General features: G+C 39.5%; 1 pseudogene; it reads right to left on the bottom strand.

Moving 5' to 3' along the window:
- Positions 1 to 19,152: 19,152 nt before the first annotated feature.
- Positions 19,153 to 19,600, bottom strand: part of LOC102847951 — a 6,354-nt pseudogene continuing 5,906 nt past the window's right edge.

The following is a 19,600-nucleotide window of genomic DNA, read 5'->3' as shown; positions in this document are numbered from 1 at the left end:
CTAAAACTAAGCATCCAAATTAAGACAGAGTAAAAAGGATTGGACATCCACTCTCTAAATATAACAGGCCTTAGAAAGCCCTATGTACAGTAGAGCACACCTACACTAACAGATATGGCAACTGAGGCTGAGCTCTAAAATTCGAAAACACAAGGGATGAAGACCAGTCATAAGCAGAAACTAATGACTGGAGCATGGAATGTGAGAAGCATGAATGGAGGAAAGCTAGGAACACATAAATATTGACATATTATGTATTAGCAAAATGAGATAAATTGACATGGGACATTTTGAATCAGACAATCAAGTGATCTACTATGCTGGAGATGAAAAGCTGAGAAAAAACAGGGTCACTTTCATAGTGAAAAAGGCTGTTTCTAGATCCATTTTAAAATACAATATTCTAAGTGACAGGATAATATCCATACACATACAAAGGAGACCTGTTAATACCACTGTTGTGGATGTTGTTGATTGCCTTCGAGTTGAGCAGGACTCATACCGACCCTAAGAACAAAAGACTTGAAGCCTCTACAACTATCGACATTTATCAACGTTCACAGGTTTTCCTGAGGCATGTTATTCAGGAAGTAGATGCCACTCCTGTTTTGAAACCTGTCATAGTATGTTATTGTTTTATATGCCATTGAGTTGCTTGCAATGTTAGGCTACCCTATGTACAGCAGCCCTGAACCGTTCCCGGTCCTGAGCCAGTCTCACTAAATCTGACACACCAACCTCCATCGCCCCAGTTACTGTATCAATTCATCTCATCCAGAGTCTCTCTCTCCTGCATTGTCCATCCACCCTTCCGAGCATAATGTCCTTCTTCAAGGTCCGCTATCATTCAAATTTATGCAGCAATATCGAGAGCCAAAGAGGAATAGATAATTTCTGCCAACAGTTGCAGTCAGAAATAGATTGAAATGTAACAAAGATGCACTAATAATAATGGGTGAATAGTATGAGAAAGTTTGGAACAAGGAAGAAGGATCAGTACTCAGAAAATATGGAAGGGGTAACAGAAATGAGGGTGGGGATTGTTGTTGTTAAGTGCCATCGAGTCGCAGGCGACTCATAGCGACCCTGTGAAGGAGAGTCCTCAATGCTTGGGTGTCTTTCATCCTCTCTCCAGGTTCATAGGGTTTCTGGAGGCAAGCTATTATGGAAGTGGATGCCACTCCTCCTCCCAAGCTTGTTTTATTCGGAGAGCTCTACCCCACTCTGTTCGCACTGGGTAACCAACCTTTAATGCATTTGACACATCAGTGTCACAGTGCTTGAGGCTGGCGATAGAATGCCAAAATTCTACATAACCAATTATTTATTCATAGCAAATACCTTTTATAAGAAACATAAATGCACGCTATACACATGGATTTCTCCTCATGGTATGCATAAGAATCAGATCAAATACATTTGTGGAAGGAATCATTGAAAGACTTCAGTATTAGCAGTGAAAATTAGGCCAGATGCTGATTGTGGAACAGATCATATGCAATTTCCAACTAAAGCTAAAGAAGGTCAAATTATATCCACAGGAATCAAAATTGAATCTTGAGTCTATCCCTCCTGAACTTAAAAAACAACTCAGGAACAGATTTGAGGCCTTGGACACTAATGAACAAAGACCAAATGAGCTGTGGGAAGTTATCAAGAATATCATTCGCAAATAATGCAAAAGGTCTTTACAAAGAAGTAAGAAGAAGAAAAGACCAAAATGGATGTCAGAAGAGACTCTGAATATTGCACTAGAACACAGAGAAGCCAAAGCAAAGGGAAGAAATGAAGAAATTAAGGAGCTGAATAGAAGATTCCAAAGGGCAGCTCAGGAAGACAAGGCAAAATATTATAATGAACTGTGCAAGGAGCTGGAGTCCGAAAATCAAAAGGGCTGAACTTGCTTCACATTTACTAAGCTGAAGACACAAAAGAAAATATTCAAGCCAAGAGTTACAAGGCTTATGGATGCTATGGGCGGAATAAAATAATTCAGGAAGCATTAGAAAAAGATAGAAGGTGTATACAAAATCATTGTATGAGGAAGAATTGGCTGACACAAAAGTTCAACAAATAATATATGATCAAGAGACAATGATGAAGATGGAGAAAGTTCAGGCTGCTCTGAATGACTTGGCAAAAAACAATGCTCCAGGAATCGATGGAATACCAATTGACATATTTCAACAAACATATGCTGCCCTGGATGTGCCCACCAGGTAATGCCAAGAAATCCGGAGGACAACTACTTGGCCAACTGAATAAAAGTGAACCATATTTATTCCCACTCCAAAAAAAAATGGTGACTTGACAGAGGGTGGAAATTATTGAACAATATTACTAATATCACTTGCTAGCAAAATCCTTCTGAAGATTATCCAGAAACAACAGGAATAGTACATTGACAGAGACCTACCAGGAATACAATCTGAGTTTAGAAGAAGTCATGTCACTAGAGATATTAACAATATCAGGTGGATCTTGGCAGAAAGCAAAGAGTGCTAGAGGAAGGTCTATCTGTGTTTCATTGACTATGCAAATGTGTTTGATTGTGTGGATCACAACAAATTGTGGATAACCTTGAGGAAAATGGGAATCTCACAACACTTGATTGTGCTTATGTGAAACCTATACTTGGATCAGGAAGCAGTCCTCAGAACTAAGCAGGGAAACACTACATGGTTCAAGGTCAGGAAAAAGTCTCCATAGCTTTTCAATCTATATGCAGAATAGATCATTCAGGAAGCAGGGCATAATGAGAAGGAATGTGACATCAGGATTGGAGGAAGAATCATCAACAACCTACATTATGCAGATGACACAACCTTGCTTGCTCAAACTGAAGAGGACCTGCAGAGCTTGCTGAGAAAGGTCAAGGACTGTAGTCTTCAATATGGATTTTATCTCACCATCAAGAAGACAAAGATTCTCACCACTGGACCAATTGGCAGCACCATATTAGATGGAGAAGAGATTGAGGTTGTTAACAATTACAGATAGCTCGGCTCCACAATCAACACTATTATCATCTGCTGATAATCAGATAATCAGAAAATCAAAAGACGAATTGCACTGGGAAAATATACTGTCAGGGACCTCTCCATAGTTCTGAAAAGCAACCATGCCAGTCTAGAAAAGAAGGTGTGCCTAATCCAGGCCATGGTCTTTGCAAATACTTGCTATGCATCAGAGCACTGGACAATGACTAAGGATGACAGAATAATAATTGATGCCTCTAAATTGTGTACTGGAGAAGAGTACCGAACATACCATGGACTGCCAAGAAAACAAATAGTTCTGTCTTGGAGAGGGTGGAGCTAAGTTTCTCCTTGAAGGTTATGTACTTTGGGCATGTGGCCAGGAGAGACTAGTTCTTGGAGAAGGACATCCCACTCAGAATGGTGGAGGGGCAGTACAGGACAGGAAGACCCAGATGAGATGGGTTAATTCAGTAACTGGGGCAATAGAGATTGTTTTCAGAATTAGTGAGACTGGCTCAGAACAGGGCAGGATTCAGTTGCTGTACGTAGGGTCACTATGGGTCACAGGCAACTTGATGGCACATAAAAACACAACAATATTTCTTTGTTAACAATCTCAAGTTTTCTACATTCATACTTCTCATATTTCATATTTCAATCACTAGGGTATATTTGCCACTGTTCCTCCTCCTTTGTGATTCTCAGTTCAAAGGCCCAGCCTCATATCTGTTACTCTACTGTAAGTGTGCTCTGTTGTACATAGAGTTTTCAAAGTCCTGTTTCTCTGGAAGCGCATGACCCATTCCTCTCCTTGTTGCTGTTGTTGTTATGCGCCGTTGAGTCGCTTGTGACACATAGCGACCCTATGTACAACAGCCCTAAATCCTGCGATATCCTGTGCCAATCGCACTGCCTCTGACACACCCATCCCGATTACCCCAGTCACTGAATCAATCCACCTCATAGAGGGACTTCCTCTTTTGCACCGGCCCCCCACCCCACCAAGCATGATGTCCCTCTCCAAGGACTGGTCACTCCTTACAACATGTCCAAAGTATATCAGACGAAGCCCCAGAATCCTTGCCTCCAAGGAGCAGCCTGGTTTAACCCTCTCCAGGATGAATCTGTTTGGTTTCTTAGCAGTCCATGGTGCATTAAATACTCTTCTCCAGCACCACAGCTCAAAGGCATCAATTCTCCTTATATCCTCCCTAATCATTGTCCAACTCTCTGGTGCATAACAAGTGATTGCAAAGACCATGGCCTGTTTCAGACATACCTTAGTCTCCAGAGTGACACCATTGCTCTTCAGTACTTTGGAGAAGTCCCCAACAGCAGACTTTCCCATGGCAATACGTCTTTTAATTTCCTGGCTACTGGTGCCAAGAGTGTTGACCATGGAGCCAAGCAGACTAAAGTTGTTAACAGTCTCAATCTCTTTGCCATCCATCCTGACGCTGCCAGTTGGTCCAGTGGTGAGAATCTTTGTCTTCTTGACATTGAGCCTCAATCTATACTGAAGGCTGCAGCCCTTGAACCTCTGCAGCAAGCACTTCAGGTCCTCCTCAGTTTCAGCAAGCAGGGTTATTTCATCTGCATAACACAGATTGTTAATAGATCTTCCACCAATCCTGACTCCACACTTCTCCTCATAGAGCCCAGCCTCTCGGATAATCTGTTCTGCATACAGGTTGAAAAGGTATGGAGATAGGGCACATCCCTGGTGTACATATTTCCCAGTTTTGAACCATGCAGTGTTTCCCTGCTCTGTTCTAACGACTGCCTCTTGGTCCAGGTATAGGTTTCTTATTAGCACGATCAAGTGTTCTGGGATTCCCATTCTTCTCAGAGGCAGCCACAGTTTGTTATGATCCATGCAGTCAAACGCCTTTGCATAATCAATGAAACACAGATAAACATTCTTCTGGTATTCCCTGTTTTCAGCTAAGTTCCATCTAACATCAGTTATAATATCCCTAGTACCACAAACCCCTTCTAAACCCAGCCTGGGCTTCTGGCTGTTCTCTGCTGATGTGCTGTTCCAGTCGTTTTTGGATAATCTTCAGTATAATCTTGCTTGCATGTGAAATCAATGACATTGTTCTGTAGTTTCCACACTCTGTTTGGAATGGGAACAAAATAGATCTCTTCCAGTCAGTTGGCCAAGTGGTTGTTCTCCAGATTTCTTGGCACAACTTGGTGAGCACATCCAGGGCAGCATCCGTTAGCTGAATACGTCAATTGGTATGCTACCTATTCCTGGGACCTTATTTTTTGCTATTTCCTTCAAAGCAGCTTGAACTTCTTCCTTCATCACCATAGGTTCTTGCTTATATTTTATTTCATGAAATTCTTCTGGATCTGCCAATTCCTTTCGATACAGTGACTCAGTATATTCTTTCCATCTTCTTTTAATACTTCCTGGATCCTTTAATATTCTGCCTAACACATCCTCGATTATAGCAACTAGAGTTTTGAATTTGTTTTTCAGTTCCTTGAGCTTACGAAATGCTGAACGAGTTCGGCCCTTTTGAGTTTCTGACACCAGCTCCTTGCACATTTCATTGTAATATTTTGCTTTGTCATCCCGTTCTGCCTTTTGGAATTTTCTATTCAGCTCTTTAGTACCTTGAATTCATCCTTGTGTTTTGACTTCTGCGCACTCCAGTGCAATCTTCAGAGTTTCTTCTGGCATCCATTTTGGTTATTCCCCCCACCCCCTTCTGTCTTTGTAATGACTGTTTGCACTCTTCCTGGATGATATATTTGACATCCTCCTACAACTCATTAGGTCTTCCCTCATTAGTGTTCAAGGCCTCAAATATGTTCCTGAGATGGTTCTGAAATTCAGGTGAGATGAACTCAAGGTCATATTTTGGTTCCCTTGGACTTGGTTTGATTTTCCTCAACTTTAGCTTGAACTTGCATATTGAGTAGTTGGTGGTCTGTTTCACAATCAGCTCTGGCCTAGTTTTCACAGCTGATATTTAACTTCTCCAGCGGTTCTTTCCTCAAATGTAATAGATCTGATTCCTCTGCATACCATCTATCTTAATTTGAGTGTTTAGCTTTATTGCAATATTTGACAAACATTTTACCCAAAAGAGCTGATGAGAATATGCAGGTAATAAATATGGTGCTGTTCCTTTGATTTTCCTCAACTTTAGCTTGAACTTGCATATTGAGTAGTTGGTGGTCTGTTTCACAATCAGCTCCTGGCCTAGTTTTCACAGCTGATATTTAACTTCTCCAGCGTTTCTTTCCTCAAATGTAATAGATCTGATTCCTCTGCATACCATCTGTCTTAATTTGAGTGTTTAGCTTTATTGCAATATTTGACAAACATTTTACCCAAAAGAGCTGATGAGAATATGCAGGTAATAAATATGGTGCTGTTCCTGGGGGGCCCATCACTTTGGTGCATGTGTTTTGTTCCAATTCCCACCCTGCCCTGCCAGCAACCAGCTCTATTTCCTCTCCTTGCCTCTTTAGCATCTCCCATCCCCTACCCCGAGTGGACTCTGATTTGATGACTCGGGCCTCATACAATCTCTGTTCTCCCATTTTCTCTCCACAGGGCATGGTGGCCTCCAGAGGATGCACTGGTCTCCGTATGGTGGTCTAGTGCTATGGGCAGGTCTGCCTGGGAGGTGGGTCTGGGCAGGAGGTGGGTGCAGGTGGGAGGTGCGTTCAGGCGGGAGGTGTATCCCAATGTATGGTCAGTCAGGGTGGGAAGTTGGTTTGTGTAAGAGGAGGTTTTCCCATAAGATTGTGTAATTTGTGGGTGAAGGATGGGTAATTGCCTCCTGTGAGCTTCTGAAAGCCTTCCGGAAGGTCCAGATATGGGTTGATTCTGACTCAACAGCACATAACAACAATTATATAGATAAGAATTGATGATATTGAAGGAAGAACTCCAAGTTGCACCAAAGGCAATGGTGTAAAACAAGTTTCTGGTGATTAACTGACAGCTGAGCTGTTTCAGCAAATGGATGTAATGTTGGAAGTGCTTATTTGTCCATGCCAAAAATTTGTAAGACTTTTCCAACCAACTGTCAGAGGTACTTAAGTGTTTCCATTCTGAAGAAAATAAATCCAACAGGATACAGGAATTACCAAATAATAGCACTATAGTCAGATGCATGCAAGTAAAATTTTGCCAAAAATAATTCAAAAGTGTTCGCAGCAAAACATGAACATCCAGAAATACAAGCTGGATTCAGACGAGGATATGGAATGGAGGATAACATTATTAACATCAAATGGATCTTGGCTGAAAGCAGAGAATAGCAGAGAAATGTTTAGTTGAGTTTTATTATCTATACAAAGCATTTGATTGTGTGGATCACAACAAATTATGGATAACATTGTGAAGAATATTTATTGTACATAACTTCATTGTGCTCACACAGAGTCTGTATGTACACCAGGATGCAGTCATTCGAACAGAAGCTAATACACAGTTTCTAATTGGAAAATGTTGGCATCAAGGTTATATCTTTTCAACATCTTTTTCGATCTGTATATTGAGCAAATAATTTGAGAAAACTAGACTGCATTAAGAAGGAAATAGAATCAGAACTGGAAAAATATTCACTACCAACCTGTGATATGCAGATTACACAACCTTGCTTGCTGAAATTGAGGATAAATTGAAGCATTTAATGATGAATATAAAAAGATGAAGATCAAAGCCTACAGCCTACAGTATGATTTACATCCTCCATCCCATCCAAAAGAAAACAAAAGTCCTCACTATGGTACCAATAAGTAACATGTTAAACAGAGAGAATATTGGGATAGTTAAAGGTTTTTGCTTGGATCTAAAATTACTGTCCATGGAAGCAGATGCCAAGAAATCAAACAACCTATTGCACTGGGCAAAAAAGATTTACAGTAAAAATTTCTTTAAAGCGTTTAAAAGCAATGACTTGAATTGACCCAAGCCATGGAATTTTTAACTGCATGTGAAAGTTGGGCAGTGAATAAAGAAAAAATGAAGAACAATAATTGGGACTTTTAGATTATAGTGTTGATGAGTAATATTGAATTTATCATAGACTTCCAGAAGAGTGAAGAAATCTGTCCTGGAAGAAGTACATCCAGAGTCATCATCAGAAGCAAAGATAATGAGACTTCATCTCACATACTTCCTGGTATACTATTAAGAAAGATCAGCCCCTGGAGATGAAGATCATGTTAGATGTAGTGGAGGGTCAATGAGGAAGACACAGACCCTCAACAAGATGGATTAACACAGTGGCTACAACAATGGGCTAAAACATATTAATGATTGTGAGGATGGTACAGGTGTTTAATTCTGTTGTAAATAGCTTTGGATTGGCAAAGGAATGAGACTAACAAGAGGAAATAGAGCAGAATCAAAAAAGGAGAAATAACAGCTCCTATTAACAAAAAACTTACTACAAGGTAAGATTTATCAATAACTCTTTTTCCTATTGAATGATCAAACTGGCTATGAGGACACTACTATTATTCCTATTTTACAAATGAGGAAACTTGGGCTTATAAAAGTAAATCATCTGGGGGGAGGGGTTTGTGCGGCAGATAAGGGTGCAACAATGAATGAAAGGAATTCCAAAATCTCTGTAGATGTTCACTGAAATGAAAAATAAACAAACTAAATTTAAAAAAAAAGTAAATCATCCAACACCACAAAGCTTAGAAACAGTGAAGCTAAAACTGGTCCCTGAATGGAAATAAGTGTGTATGGCATTTTTAGAGAACCTAGTGGTGTCAAATTGATTTACAACACAAGCGTAACTTCTTAGTTCGACTCAGATCAGAGTCACCCAAAAAGCACAAAACCATAAATCAGATAATTTCCATATACTTTTCTACAATCAGAAAGCAGCAACTGTGACAAACACTCCCCAAAACAATATAACTTGTTTTTTTCCACCCAAATATGGCAGCATCATGATAGATGGTGAGGATTGAGATTGTTAACAGCTTTAGTTTGCTTGACTTTACAATAAACACTCTTGGCTTCAGCAGCAAGGAAATTAAAAGACGTATTGTGATGGGAAATTCTGCTGTTAGAGACCTCTCTAAAGTACTGAAGAGCAGTGTGATGTCACTCTGGAGACTAAGGTGACCTGATACAGGCCATGGTCTTTGCAATCACTTGCTATGTGTCAGAGAGCAGGAAAATAAGTAAGGATGAGAGAAGAATTGATGCCTTTGAGTTGTGGTGTTGGAGAAGTGTATTGAATATGCTATGGACTGCTAAGAGAACAAACAGGTTCATCCTAGAGAGGGTGAAGCCGGGCTACTCCTTGGAGTCAAGGATTCTGAAGCTTCGTCTGACATACTTTGGACATGTTTGCAAGGAGGGACCAGTCCTTGGAGAGGGATGCCATGTTTGGGTGGGTGAAGGGACATCGCAGGAGAGAAAGACCCTCTATGAGGTGGATTGACTCAGGGCCTGGGGTAATCGGATAAGTGTGTCAGAGACAGTGTGATTGGCACAGAATAGAGCAGTGTTTAGGACTGTTGTACATAGAGTCACTAGGAGTTACAGGTGACTGGATGACACATAACAACAAGAACAACAACAATTCATAAGAATATTCTTTCCCATTTCTTATAACCATAAAAATCCTCCATAAGGCTCTTGATCTCACCATACCACCTTCAACATTTAGAGTTCTTAATGGAGTGGTAAATTTGAGGGAGAAGAAGCAAAACAGACTTGACTTTTTTCCTGTTTTCTTCCTAGTTGAGGGGAGTCAGCCTTACTTGGTCAGAATCCAGGTTCAGCATTGAAAGCCCTGCCCTTGCGGAAGTCTGTTTCTATTGTAACTGGGCAGATACAGTTATCTAATCCTGGTGTTCAGCTAACAAATCAAACTAGCCATCACATAAAACGATCCCTTCCAAGCTTGACATTTTTAAAAACAAGGGTAATATCTGATACTCTATCTGTTTTAAATTCAATTAACTCAGAACTTGGGTAGCGGAGAAGAATGCTATTTAATCTCTCTCTCAAAATCTGAATTTCCAGGTAGATTCGGTTGTAGCGCCCTAAAAGCAACATTGAAAATATTGGCTCACCTCTCAATGCATGTGTGAAAGTCTAAGGCAGAAAAACTGAACAACAGCCTGTATTTGCTGATGGCCCAGGCTATTATCATTGGGGTAGAGCAGGTGGAAGATCATGAGAACGGTGCAGGACAGGGCAAGGTTCTGATCTGTTGTTCATTGAATTTCCATGAGTTATAGTCAACTTGAAAGAACCTAACAACAAAAACTGCTGTTGTTGTTCTAGGTGCCATGGAGTCAAGTAAAACTCATAGTGACCCCATGAACAAAAGATCTGAACTCTGTTCTATCTAGTGCCATCCGCACATTTTCTGACACACAAGAACCAATTGTAGCAGTCACCATGTCAATCCATTTGGTTGAGGGTCTTCCTTTCCTTTTCTGACCCTCCACTGTTCCTAGCATCATGTCCTTCTCCAAGGAATAACCTCTTCTAGCAACATGACCAAAGTATGTGGGGTGAAACCTCATCATTCTTACCTCCAAAGGGCACTCCAGAACAACAACAAACAGGCGTGGTAAATTAATAAGGTACTCATGAATTAGACGATGTATTGCCATGGGAAAGTCTGCTGTTAGGGACCTCTCCAAAGTACTGAAGAGCAATGGTGTCTCTTTGGAGACTAAGGTGCGTCTGATACAGGCCATGGTCTTTGCTATCACTTGTTATGCATCAGAGAGTTGGACAATAACTAAGCAGGATAGAAGGAGAATTGATGCCTTTGAGCTGTGGTGCTGGAGAAGTGTATTGAGGGTACCATGGACTGCTAGGAAAACAAACAGATTCATCCTGGAAAGGGTCAAACCTGGCTGCTCCTTGGTGGCAAGGATTCTAAGGATCTGTCTAACATAATTTGGACATGTTGCCAGGAGGGACAGATCCTTGGAGAGGGACATCATGCTTGGTAGGGTGGAGGGACAGCGCAGAAGGGGAAGGCCCCCTATGAGGTGGATTGATTCAGTGACTGGGGTAATTGGGATGGATATATCGGAGATGGTGCAATTGGCACAGGGCAGAGCAGAGTTTACGGATGTTGTACATAGGCTCGCTATGAGTCGCAAGCGACTCGAAGGCACATAACAACAGCAACAACTCATGAAAACCTCTCTCACCCATATTCTGGTAAAGCAATTCAATGTGGCATTTTTAAGACCAAAAATTAAAGAATTAGATTGCCTAGAAGCCCAGCTCATGACTAGCTGTGTGACAATAGACACTGTTCATTACTGTTTATTACCTCAGTTTCCTCTTATGACAAACTAAATACCTGTTTGAAAAGGAATGTTCTCATGGTTATAAATAGAAACATTTGTATCTGGCAGGTAGTAAGTGCTTTGCCAGTGGCTTTTCTTTTTAAATTTTTTAAATAGTTTGCATATAATAATTTATATACATTATGTTTTGTACATGTACTTTGTACTTTATACAATCATTCATATACATTGTAGTTTATAGAATTAACATTGCTCTATGCCTATTATCTTGGAAGCAGTAGTGGCATCCGCTTCCTAAAAAACATGCCTCTGGAAACTCTATGAACTTGGATAAATAACAATAGTTATAGAAAGACTTCAGGACTTTTCTTAATAGGGTCTCTATGAGTCACGCTCGACTTTATGGCAATCAACAACAACAATAACAACATGCCTATTGTCACCCTATCTTTTTAAGTTCTAACTGAACATTTCCATTTCTTCACCTCCTTCTACTCACTAACCTCTGTTATCTCAATGATTTTCCCCATACCTTTTTTGTGTAGCCCTTCTCTCCTTTCCCTTCTGTTTTTTTAAATTGAAATTTTAAAGAAATTTTATAGAGAACTTGGATTTCCATTCATTCATTGTTGCACATTTTCCTCCCTGCTCACCCCTCTCCTCCAGTTCGCTTTTCTCTTTGAAAAAAAAATTCTTTCATTGTTATACGTCCAGGGCAGCATCTGTTAGCTGAAATATGTCAAATGGTATACCATCTACTCCTGGGGCCTTATTTTTTGCTATTTCCTTCAAAGCAGCCTGAACTTCTTCCTTCACCACCATAGGCTCTTGCTTGTACATAGGGTTTTCAGAGGCCTGCTATTTCAGAAGTGGATGGCCAATACTTCTTCCTAGTCTGTTTTAATCTGAATGTTCAGGTTTAGAGAAGTATCCAACAGATAAGCATTTTGCAGAAAAAGTGAAAGATATATCCGTTATTGTGGGATTAAGCATTAGTATAAGTATTGTCCCTGCCTTTGGCACAAGTGTCTTTACCCACTTATTTCCCTACTTCACCATCCACCAGGATACCCATCCACTTCTATCCACTCCCATCAACATCTATCCCCCATTGTCCAGACCTTGATCTGATAGCTTATATCTGAAGCTTCCTTGACTTCTGTGATTCCAAACACATCAGCTGCTGATAGTTTCTTATGCTGTGTCCAGTATCTCTTAAGTTTAGTGGTAATGTTTCCCGAGTGAAGATGATGTGTCCTGTAGAACTGGGGTGTAGATAGTGCGGCCCTCGGGCCTGAACGATCCTGCACGGTCTTGCGGACTTCAAGGTTACCTGTGAAGTAGGCGGGGTGTTTTAAGGTCCCTTGTTGTGCCAAGAAATCTGGAGAACAACCACCTGGCCAACTGACTGGAAGTGATCTATATTTGTTCCCATTCCAAAGAAAAATGACCCAACAGAGTGTGGAAATTATCAATCACTATCATTACTATCACATGCAAGCAAGATTCTGCGGAAGATTATCCAAAAACTACTGGAACAGCACAACAGCAGAGAACTGTCAGAAGTCCAGGCTGGGTTTAGAAGGTGTCATGGTATTAGGGATATTGTAGCTAATGTTAGATGGATCTTAGCTGAAATCAGAGAATACCAGAGGGATGTATAGCTGTGTTTCATTGACTATGAAAAGGTGTTTGACTGTATGGACCATAACAAACTGTGGCTGACTATGAGAAGAATAGTTTGCATATAATCATTTATATACATCATGTTTTGTACATGTACTTTATACAATAATTCATATACATTATATTTTATAGAATTAACATTGCTCTATGCCCATTATCTTGGAAGCAGGAGTGGCATCCACTTCCTAAAAAAACATGAACACTTGATCGTGCTATTGTGAAACTTATACTTGGACCAAGAGGCAGTCTTCAGAACAGAGCAAGGAAACACTGCATGTTCAAAATTGGGAAAGGTGTACGCCAGTGATGTGTCCTATCTCCATACCTTTTCAACCTGTATGCAGAACAGATTATCTGGGAGGCTGGGTTCTTTGAGGAGAAGTGTGGGGTCAGGTTTGGTGGAAGAGCTATCAACAATCTGCATTATGCAGATGACATAACCATGCTTGCTAAAACTGAGGAGGACCTGAAGTGCTTGCTGCAGAGAGTCAAGGACTAAAGGCTTCAGTATGGATTGAGGTTCAATGTCAAGAAGACAAAGATTCTCACCACTGGACCAATTGGCAGCATCAGGATGGATGATGAAGACATTGAGATTGTTCAAAACTTCAGTTTTCTTGGCTCCACAGTCAACACTCTTGGCACCAGTAGCCAGGAAATTAAAAGACGTATTACAATGGGAAAGTCTGCTGTTAGGGACCTCTCCGAAGTACTGAAGAGCAATGGTGTCTCTCTGGAGACTAAGGTGCATCTGATACAGTCCATGGTCTTTGCAATAATTTGTTATGCATCAGAGAGTTGGACAATGACTAGGGAGGATAGAGGGAGAATTGATGCCTTTGAGTTGTGGTGTTGGAGAAGAGTATTTAATGTACCATGGACTGCTAGGAAAACAAACAGATTCATCCTGGAAAGGGGTAAACCAGACAGCTCCTTGGAGACAAGGATTCTGAGGCTTTGTCTAACATACTTTGGAAATGATGTAAGGAGGCTCCATTACTTGGAGAGGGACATCATGCTTGGGAGGGTGGAGGGACAGTGCAGGAGAGGAAGGTCCTCTATGAAGTGGATTGATTCAGTGACTGCGGTAATTGGGATGCATGTGTGTGTTGGAGATAGTGCAATTTGGCTCAGGACAGAGCAGAGCTTAGAGCTGTTGTACATAGGGTTGCTATGAGTCGCAAGCGACTCAAGGCACATAACAACAACAAAACAACAACATTGTTATACAATCTCCACCCCCTCCTGTCCACTTTACAATGCAGCTATTATTCTAGACTCTTGACATGCAAGTAGTACCTAATAATATATTCCTTTTTAAATAGTTCCCTCTAACACATGTTTCCATGCAGTGTACATGATTTATTCACTCTTTTCTTAATTTCCCCCCACCCCAATGTCTGTCAAGTTTTACAACAGTGGCATTATATGTCCTTTTATGACTGTTATATTTCACTCAGCATAATGTCCTCCAGAGTCACCCATTTTGTATATTTCATGAATTCCTTGTTTTTCAATGCTGCATAGTATTCCCTTGTGTGAATATACCACAGCTTCTCTATCCATTTGTTTGTTGATGGACACTTGGTTGTTTGCAACTCTTTGCTAAGGAATAAAGCAGCAATAAACACGAGTGTGCATATATCCACTTGAGTGGCAGTTCTGGTCTCTTTAGAGTATATTTCCAGTAGTGGAATTACTGGGTCAAATGGTATAACTATTTGCAACTTTTTGAGAAAGCATCATACTGTCTTCCATACTCGTTGCACCATTTTACACTCCCAACAACAGTGAAAGTGTTCCAGTTTCTCCACACCCTCGACAGCGTTTATTGCTTGTGGCTCTGTTGAATTTTGCTACTGTTACTGGGGTGAGATGATATCTCAAGTTGTTTACATTTGCATCTCTCTTAGAGCTAGGGATTTTGAGCATTTCTTAGTGTGTTTGTTCTCCATCTGATTGTCTTCTTTGGTGAAGTGTCCATTCATATCCTATGCCCATTTTTCAATTGGGTTGCTTACCTTTATCTTATTGTGGTGGTCAAGTATTCTACAAATTCTAGATATAAGTCCCATATCAGACATGTCATTACCAAATATTTTTTTTCCAGTCTGTGGCTTTCCTATTTACTCTTTTGGAGTAGTTTTTGGATATGCATAGAGGTTTGATTCTTAAGAGGGCCCATTCATTGATTCTTAAAAGGGCTCATTCATCTTTTTTTCTCTCTCCCCTGGTTGTAGATTTTTCAGGATACTTGGAAGACTATTCATGTTGTAGATTAGGGCTTATAGAGTTTTTCCAAGCTTTTCTATAATGAAGTTTATACTGTTTTGTTTTAGTCCTAGGTCCTTGATCCACTTTGATTTGGGTTTTGTTTTGGTGTGAGGTGTGGGTCTTGCTTGAATATACTGCAGATAGTTTTCCAATTTTGCCAACATCTTTTTGTTAAAAAGGCTCTCGTTTCCCCTGTTAACTGACTTCATCTTTTTGTCAAAAATTAGTAGTTGTCCATCAGCAGAAGGGTTGTTTTCTTGGTCCTCAATTCTATTCCATTGATATATGTGTCTGTCATTGTATCAGTACCATGCTGTCTTGAGCACCACAGCAGTGTAGTAGGACTTGAAATCAGGGAATGAGATGCCTCCTACCTTGTTTCTCATTTTAAAGGAGTGATTTACTTACTCAGGGTCTCTTTCCATTCCAAATGAAATTGGAGATTGCCTTTTCCATTACATTGAAGAACGGAATTGGTATTTGTATTGGGATTGCATTGAACATGTAATCTCTTTTGATAGTATTATCATTTTCACAATATTGAGTCTTCCTATCCAAGAGTGGTCAAGGATTGCAGCCTTTGATAAGGATTGAGGATCAACATCAAGAAAACAAAGATTTTCACCACTGGGCCAATTGGCAGCATCATGATAGATGGTGAAAAATTTGAGATTGTTATCAGCTTTAGTTTGCTTGGCTCTACAATCAAGTCTCTTGGCACCAGCAGCCTGGGAATTAAAAGACATATTGCGATGTGACTATCTACTGTTAAAGACTTCTCCAAAGTACTGAAGACCAATTATGTCAATCTGGAGACTAAGGTGCACCTGATATAGGTCATCATCTTTGCAATCACTTGCTATGGGTCAGAGAGCTGGACAATGACTAGGGTTGATAGAAGGAGAATTGATGGCTTTGAGCTGTGGTGTTGGAGTATTGAATATACTATAGACTGCTAAGACAATGAGCAGTTTCATCCTAGAGAGAGTTATACAAGGCTGCTGCTTGTAGGCAAGGATTCTGAAGCTTCTTCTGACATACTTTGGACATGTTGCCAGGACGGACCAGTCCTTGGAGAGGGACATCATGCTTGGGAGTGTGGAGGGACAGTGTAGGAGAGGAAGACTCTCTAGGAGATGGATTGATTCAGTGACTTGGGTAATGAGAGTAGGTGTGTCAGAGACAGTGAGATTGGCACACAATAGGGCAGTGTTTAGAGCTGTTGTACATAGGGTCGCTATGAGTCATAGGCAACTCAACAGCACATAATAACTAAAACATCCAAGAGCAAGGTATATCCTTCCATTTCTCTAGGTCTATTTTTGTTTCTTGTAATGTTTTGTAATTTTCTTTGAGTAGATCCTTTGTGCTTCTGGTTGGATTTACTCCTAAGTATTTAATCTTGTGATTAGATATTGCGACGGGTTTTGTTATTCTTAGCTCCAGTTCTGTATTCTCTTTGTCACTGTAGAGGAATCCAATTGATTTTTGTATGTTGATCTTGTATCCTGCGACTTTGCTGAGTGGGTCAATTATGTATAGTAGTTTTCTTGCTGAGTCTTTATGGTTTTTAAAGTATACTATAATATCATCTTCATACAGAGATAATTTCACATGCTCTTTGCCAATTTGGATACTTCTTATTTCCTTTTCTTGTTTTACTGCTATTGCTAAGACTTCCAATAGAATATTGAACAGAAGAGGTGATAGTGGGCATCCTCGTCTAGTTCCTCTTCTCAAAAGGAATGCCTTTAATTTCTCTCCATTGATAACAATGTTGGCTCTCGGTTTGTGTGTATATTTTTCTATGTTGAGGAAATTTCCCTCTAATCCTATTTTGTTCAGTGTTTTAATCAAGAAATGGTGTTGGATTTTGTCAAAGGCCTTTCTGCATCAATTGATAGGTCATGTGATTCTTGTTCTTTGTTATATTAATATGATGAATTACACTGATTGTTTTTCTTAGGTTGAACCATATTTGTATATCTGTTACAAATCCCACTTGGTCATGGTGAATTCCCTTTTACTATTTTATTTTCTGAAAGACTTTATGCAGAATTGGTGACCATTCTTTGCTGAATGTTTGATAAAATTCACTTGTAAAACCATCTGGTCCAGGGTTCTTTTTGGTTGGAAATTGTTTTATTACCTGATCAATGTCTTCGTTTGTAATGGGTCTCTTCAGCAATTTTATTTCGGTGTCAGTTTAGGTAGCTTGTGATTTTCTAATTATTTGTCCATTTTCTCTAGGTTTTCATATTTGTCTGAGTATAGTTTTTCATAATATCCCATTGTTAGCCTTTTTATTTTAGTTGGTTCTCTTTTGACATTGCCCATTTCATTTTTTGTTCAGATTATTTGTGTCTTTTCATCTCTTCTCAGCCTTTTGGATGAGATCAAGTGTAGTATTTGTGTCTTTTCCATTGTTAGTTTTGCTAGTGGTTTGTCAATTTTATTTACCTTTTCGGGAAAACCAACTCCTGGTTTTGTTAATGGTCTCAATTGTTTTCTGTTTTCTACTTCATTTATTTCTACCCTAATTTTTATATTTCCCTTTTTATGGAGGGTGTCAGGCTTTTTTGTTACTCTTTTTCAATTTGTTGGAGAGGTTGGGTTAAAGAGGCAACTATCATTTGTTCATCTCTTTTGATGTGCTTGCTTATTGCTATAGATGGATCTCTAATTATTGCTTTGGCTGTTTCCCAGTTTTGTTAAGTTGTGTTTTCACTGTCGTTTGTTTCAAGAAAATTTTTAATTTCCTTTTTTTATTTCTTCTAGTACCCACTTATGTTCAAGCAAAGTGTTGTTCAGCTTCCAAATGCACGGGTTTTTTTTTCTCTTTAATCCTCTTGTTATTTTCTAATTTTGTAGCATTATGCTCTAAGAAGATACTTTGTATTATTTCTATGTTTTTTAATTCATTGATGCTTACCTTATGACTTAAAATGTGATCTACTCTAGAGAATGTTCCATGCACATTGAGAAGAACGTATACTTCACTTTTTAAGGGTGCATTAGCCTGTATATATCTATGAGATTAAGTTGGTAAAGTGTGTGGTTTAATTCTTCACCATCTTTGTTGAGTTTCTTTCTGTTAATTCTATATTTTCTTGAGAGTGGTATATTGAAGTCTCCTACTACTATAGTAATGTAGTCTATTTATTTTTCCAGTTTTCTTATTGTTTGCTTTGTGCATTTTGCTGCTCTATCATTTGGTGAATAGATATTTATTACTGTTATGTCTTTGTGTTCTATTGACCCTTTAATTATTCTATAGTGACCTTCTTTGTCCTTTGTGATGGTTTTTTTGCATTAAAATGTATTTTATCTGTGATTAATATCATTACTCTCGCTTTTTTTTGTTTGGTTACTATTTGCTTGGTATATTTTTTCTCCACAATTTTAATTTTACTCTTCCTTTACCTTCACTTTTCAGGTGTGTCTCTTGTAGACAGCATGCTGACGGACTTTTTTTTAAAAATCCAACCTGCTACTGTTTTTATCTTCAGTGGTGCATTAAAACCATTCATAATCAGTGTGATTTTTTTTTAGTTTGTATTCATTAATCACTTGCATTCACTCTTTAGAAACAAAATCTAACAAAAGGGCGGGGGAACTATTCAGTATTGGAGATTAAATAACCATGTGTAGTCTCTTGAAATAATTTTGATTTCTTAAGAAGTCTAATTACTTTCCGTTGCTTTTTAAAAAAAATAACTATCTATATTTATCTATCTCTATCTCATCTATCTATCTATCTATCTATCTATCTATCTATCTATCTATCTAATTTTGTATATATTATCCTGTGATTCTACTTATGGTTCTTCTGCTGTGAAGATCTAGGAGCATCAAAGCCTTGCGCCCCCCATGAACGGTGGCTCTTAATGCTGTAGAAAGGTTACGAATACGTAATCTGGTCCTGCTACCTTCATTGATCTGGACTATCCATGGCTTCATTGTAAGTGATTCTCCTTTTGGGACCTTGCATCTGCAAATTCCAAACGGATTCCATTTCTTTAGTGTGATATACAATAGCAGCCCTCAGGTCAAAAGAACCCCAGCCATCATTCCTTTCTAGGCCTCTCTGGTATTTCTGTTCTTTGGCGGAGCCTAAAAAGGTGTTTGTGGGAGAGGCCAGAGGATTTTTGTATTCTATCTCATAGTCCTTTGAGAGAAACACTAAAGCACCTTGACTACTGGTGTCTGCTATTTGCAGGTTACCTATACGACTGGGTTCCAAGGATAAGGCTCTACTTTCATTGGTAGTCCCAGATTTTGCATCCTACCTCCATACCTTTTCAACCTATATGCAGAACAGATTATCCGGGAGGCTGGGCTCTATGAGGAGAAATGTGGGGTCAAGATTGGTGGACGAT

This window comes from Elephantulus edwardii, unplaced genomic scaffold (genome assembly GCF_000299155.1).
Source record: "Elephantulus edwardii isolate Elephantulus edwardi_28Jun2011 unplaced genomic scaffold, EleEdw1.0 scaffold00249, whole genome shotgun sequence".
NCBI classification, from domain to species: Eukaryota; Metazoa; Chordata; class Mammalia; order Macroscelidea; family Macroscelididae; genus Elephantulus; species Elephantulus edwardii.
This window is presented reverse-complemented; position numbering and strand designations above follow the sequence as displayed.